Source organism: Strix uralensis, chromosome 2, assembly GCF_047716275.1.
Source record: "Strix uralensis isolate ZFMK-TIS-50842 chromosome 2, bStrUra1, whole genome shotgun sequence".
Lineage (NCBI taxonomy): Eukaryota > Metazoa > Chordata > Aves > Strigiformes > Strigidae > Strix > Strix uralensis.
Window position 1 is genome coordinate 90,519,639 of NC_133973.1, and position 6,000 is coordinate 90,525,638.

A 6,000-nucleotide genomic window follows, 5' to 3' on the forward strand; every position below is an offset into this window, starting at 1 on the left:
GTTGAATTCCACTGAGTGATTTATTTTATTTTATTAGTTTAGTTTAGTTTAGTTTAGTTTAGCTGGGTTAAGTTAGTTTATTGTGGGCAAATGCATGTCAGGTATAGTGCTAACAATACTAGGTGGGTATGTTTACTTTTTAGTTTAAAATATTCAAAGTCTCCATGTTTTCTTTCTGTAGACTGTCTACCCTTTTATATCCTTCAACAGGGATTGAGTTATGATTGTGTCTCTCATTGAATTAACTTGTTGTACAGTAAATATGAATCCATGATCTCTCAAGTTTTTCTGAATAATTTTTTTCTATAACCTAAGATGAACCTAGTGCATCTTTGGAGGGTAAGAAGCAAAAGAATATCTTCTTTGTAAGGTGAGACTTGTGATAACATATACACTTTCCTCCATTTTATCCCATTAAGATTTGTATGCATTTAGAGTGACCTTGAAGTAATAATTCTGTTGTTCAGAAACCTTTGATTTTGCTGGACTTCTTGAAAAGCAGGAAGGAAGTTGTGAAACGCATATCATATGTATACAGATGTCAAGTACAGTTAATGAAGATAAGCAGATGCATTCCTTAAGACTAATTAAACAAGAGGAGGGAGCACATCGTACACTTCGATTAAGAATTTTCTCTTCAAGGCTCCCTACCTGACAAGACATGTCAGTTCCTTCACCTCATTTATACTAATATGCTTTTTAAATTATTCCTTAAAATATACACCACATTAAAAACACCACCAGACTTCTATGTAATACAGGTTTATAGATTTGCAGCTGCAACTGCAATGTAAGTACTTAAGATTGTGACTTATTTTGATGTAACAGGCACACAATAGACGCTGACAAACTACTACACAATATTTGAAAAATATTAAAAGTTATCTCAAACTGGCAATCTAAAAAATATTTATTGTACATATGACTGTCCTTTCAATACGTCCCAGAATGAGATTTTTCTCTTTTTACAATGGTAGAAACATTAAATAATATTTAGACATTGATCTGTTAGCACCCCCTGATCTTTCCTGCTTCTAGCAGTGTACACTAGCCTTTACGAAGTTTCACACTGTTGACTGCAGACCACCTTACTGGTCTCTGATTCATTGAGACAGTTTTTAATTCTAATATCATCTTCCAGTGTGCTTCCATATTCTGTTTCATATGCAGTTCATTAAGTGTAGACTATGTATCATCCGTCCAAGTCAATAGTAAAAGTACTGAACAGAACCATGTCTGCAAATGATCCTTGCAAAGTCTTACCTGAAATGATCTACCAACTTGACAGACATAGCTCCTATTTAAGGATGGTTTTAAAACTATGTGAGTTTAGAAAAAACTTACAGGGATTACTTTTTAGATACATCTTCTTCACAGTGTTCACAGGGACATCATGTGAGACAAGGTCAAAAGTCTTGGAAAAGCCAAAGTCTAACCTCTAAGTTAGTCAGTCTTTACTTCTGTCTCATGTAAATCAAATACATCATGCCCAGCCACCATTACATATACAAGATCTCTTGCAAAGACCCTTCTTTCTGTTCCTGTTCATGCTGTTTCCAAGTAATACTGTGGTGGTGGCTTCTGCTGAAACTACTTTCCTGCATGAGTTTGGATTGTAAGACACAATAAGGAAGAAATGGAAACTTAATCCTATGACTGCAGTGGCTATCCCAGCAAGACACCTCTTTTAAAGATCTGTCCTCTGGGACGTCCCTTTCTCTGAAGTAGAAGACAAGCAGAATTGGTGTCCTTGTCACAGCCACTGCTTTGAGCACAGTTGACTGGATGTTCTGGGCCTGAAGAAATAGCTTCTTATTAGTGTGTGAGGGACAGGATCTGCAGCGCTGAACTGAGTAGCATTCAAAGGAGCTGTGTTCAGGGAAGGGAAGGGAACTTGGAAATCTGTTCTCAGGGCTGCCACATGGGCAGCTTGCTCAGTTGCTGAAACTACAACAGAAAGACTTTCTTGAACAAAAAAGACAGGGGGAACAGTTTCTGATGCAGCTGTTTGCTATGTAGATTATTATATCCTGTAGCTCATGGTCCTCAGGTTTTAAAAGGCACAGTAGCCCTTGTAGTCATGGCACATGGCCCTTAATACAACACAAAAACCACTTTGGGGTGCCACAGGATTTCTCAGTGGCATTCTACTGCCACATGTCTGTTAAATATGCGTTGGGCACTGGTATGGACTCCATAGGTTAGCACACTAATATCCCCATCAGACACTGGAGGACACTTCAAATGGAGATGGATTTAGTTTCTTCCAAAACTAATCTACTTTGAAACTACTGAAATTGCTCTAAGAACCAAACCAAATCACAGCAAGTGAGGAAAATTGAGGGATTTATTTCAAAACCCACCCTACTGCTCTGAACGAAACTGCTGTAGACAGAGGCAGAAGCACTTCCTTTAGGAAGACTGATTCATGAGGCACCTAAAATTTAGATGCAGATTATTCCCTTAGCCTACCTTGATTTAACCCACATATGCTTTCACTCTTTTTATACCCATCCTCAGCCTTCTCGCCTCTCTACTTTTTCTGTAATTCCTTTTTATTTTTCAGATTATTAAAGTGTTTCTATACTTGCATTTAGTGACAGAGCTCTAATTTTAATTCTGAGTTTTCATTGCATATTTATGTATTGACGTTGTTTATTTGGGGAAAACTTTTTAGGAAGATGTTGTAAAGTTCCAAGTGACTATAATATCTAGGAAATCCTTGTTTAAGGCACCCCTAGCCCACACAGGTATCATGGAATCAGAGAATGTCTCAAAAATTCCAGGGATGAGATCCATTGATACAAATAATTACTTGCATGTTGCAAATATTTATTTGGAGTAAATAAAGAGTGAGAGAGGTTCCGGTGCAATGACTCATCTACTGACTGAGATGATAAACAATTATGACCAAGTGTGAAAAGGTCTCTGTTAGATTTTTTTTATTTCACAGTTTTTCACAGGAGAGTTATCCATTTTCTTGTCATCTATTTCCTCTTCTCAGTATAAATAATGTCACAATAAACCCTCTGCTCAATGTTTCTCATTAAATGATACATGTAGGAACATCACACACATCAGAGTCAAAAAACAGCTAAAAAATCCAGGAATAGTATGTCATAGTGTGGCTAATACGTTAAGGGAACCAGACACCCTGTAATGTCTCAGCTATCACTGGTGTCCGGATACATAAAACAGTTTAAAGTACCACAGTGCAACTTACAGTAATGACTTTACCTTCATTAAATAGAGAAACACTTTATTGCAACCATTTTTTTAGTACGTGACAACGTACTTGCTTAGGGTCTGTATTGAATGGTACATACATTGAACAGCTGCACAACCCTGGTTGTGTAGAGCCAGCTCCACAAGAAGCAGCATAGCCATGTTACCACAGATGATTGACTGGCCCTTGTGCATGACATGGTTAACTAGCCTGAGCTCATCACCAGAACAGCACTGCTGTACTGCTTATCAGATCTAAGGTAGCATCATTCCTATGGCATGCCATATAGATACAGATACCAGCTCTCTCAGAGAGAGCACAGTGAAGGATGGACATATCCATACAGTCATTGATAAAGGGCAGAAGAGCTCAAATATCATTGTCCAGTCTGACAGAGTCCACAGAGTTTCACAGGGCTATTTCTGCTTCAGGATAAGTAGTCCCCTTGAAAGTCAAAACTTGTCTTTAGAGAAATGCCAGTGGTGACACACTTCTTTGGTGAGTGAATTTAGCCACTAATTTAATGGATTGTTAAGAAAAAAAGTTCTTTGTTTCTTGTTTGAATTTTTATCTTCACCTTTTTGACAGAGGAACTTGCTCTTTGCTATTTGTCCTGCTTTTGTGTACCATGACAAGTTATCCTTGAGTCATCATGTTGATAAGCTAAGTAGATTGAACTCCTGGAGACTTTCCAGGTCTTTAATATTCCCATGGCTTTTCTTTGACCCTTCTCCAAATTATTCACATCCATCATGAATTCTGAGCACTAAAACCGGACACGTTATTCCAGTAGCAATTGCTTCTCTGCCAAATGCAGCAATGACTTAACCTTCCACTCCTGTCCAGTGTATATACCCAAGGATAGCATTTGCCTTTTTGTGTTCATGTGGTCTCAATAAAGGGTCATAACATGCCCTCTTCAGAATCATTACTTCACAGGAAAGTCCTCGCTCCTGTTTTCATGGCTTATATTTTTGTTCCTATATGTTAGACCCTCTATTTGGCTGTGCAGAAATGTCATTTTTCTATTCTTGCTTACCAAGGGTCCATGGACACTCTTTATCCCTGACCTGTCTCTTCTTAATTTTTCACTCCTGTTAGCTGTGTATCATCACCAAATTTTGTCAGACAAAATGTTATGTCCCTTTCCCCAGTCATTGGTAAAAATGCGCAATGACATAGAGCCAAAAATAGTCCCTCTGGCATATCATGGAAAACATAGTTAATCAAACAAGTCACAAATGCGCTCTTATTTACAATTATGTATGGAGATAAACAGTTTTTCATCAATGTAATACATGCTATGTTGACCTGTTTTTCTGTAGTGTGTTAATGAAGATGTCACACAGTGCCAAGTCAAACCTCTACTAGAAGTTTCTCATTTTTCCAACCAAAGTAGAATCTTCATTCAAAATATTCAGTAACTTTGCAAAGATATATTTCTCTTGGTTTCATTGATTGAAAGTAACGATATTAACTTTTCTTAATATTTATTAATCAGTGTATGCAGAGTCATCCATTATTTGGCCTAATACTGTGGTCTGGATGCCAAACCTGCATTATCCAGGTCTGTTTTTATTCTCCATTTTCTGTTTTAAAATAATGGCACAGTGTTAGCTTCTCTTCAGTCCCCTGGAAATTCCAAGGCTTCTTGAAAATCAGCACCAGACACTCTTTATACTAATGTCAACACTAATCTTGACAAGAGTTTGATTGTAAGATTATTAGAACTGCTATCTTAAAATCATGTGATGTCTTGCACCTGCTAGCTATCCTTAGTACCACTGGAGGATATTAAATCATCATCACCCAACAGGAAGACATCATTAATTTTTCTCCCCAGTCCATAATACAGAGCTGAATTATTTATGGAATGCTTCTGCCTTTTCTGTGTCAGCCATTGCAATTCTGTTAGGGTCATCCAGCCTTTATTATTCTTAGCATTGGTTTTGTTTGTATCTACTCAGAAAATACTTTAACCCAGATGGTTCCTCTTCCATTCCTTAATCTTCTTTCATTAATTTTCTTTATGTGCTGGCTTCTATGTTCCTTGCTGATATCACTCATAAATATGTCTTCTTTTTTATTTGTTCTGCCCTGGTTTCTCTTACATCCAGACCGTTTCTTTTCTTAGATACAACCCTCTGTCTTCTTTGGAGAACTGTAGCTTTTTCAACATCTAGTAAAATATTTCTAAGCAGGTCCTAGTTATCATTCATATTTCTTTTCGCATTATTTCTTGTAACTGTGTATGTGTATCATATGGAATGATACAGTACTATGCATACAACTAAGAGATGCAGACTGAATGGAAACTGCTGTCACTCAGATGAATCAGGCCTCCTGCCACTTCAACCATCTGGCAGTGGACCAGCACAGGTTTAACAGGAGCAAAGAAACTCAAAAGGATCTACTTGCCATTGCTTTGTACAGAAAGCAGTGACCCCCATCACCACACAGTAGTACCACCATCATGTAAGCAGACAAAGACAGATAGGAATGTTGTGCTAGGACAGAGGAAATAAACTCACAAATCCATGGCACTCAACAGTTACATCTTCATAAGATGTAACACAAGACCAGTGTCAGACATGAAAACAATTTTTATTTCTACTAAAAAGTAGTTGTGGTCCTTGGTAATCTTTTTAATAAAATGCATTATTTGTGCATGCTTAAAACACGTTTTCACCTCTGTAAGAAAAAAATGGCAACTGTGTTATCTAGATTTATTGCCTGCTTTGAGGCAATGAGAAGAAGCAACAAAAAAGAAAGAA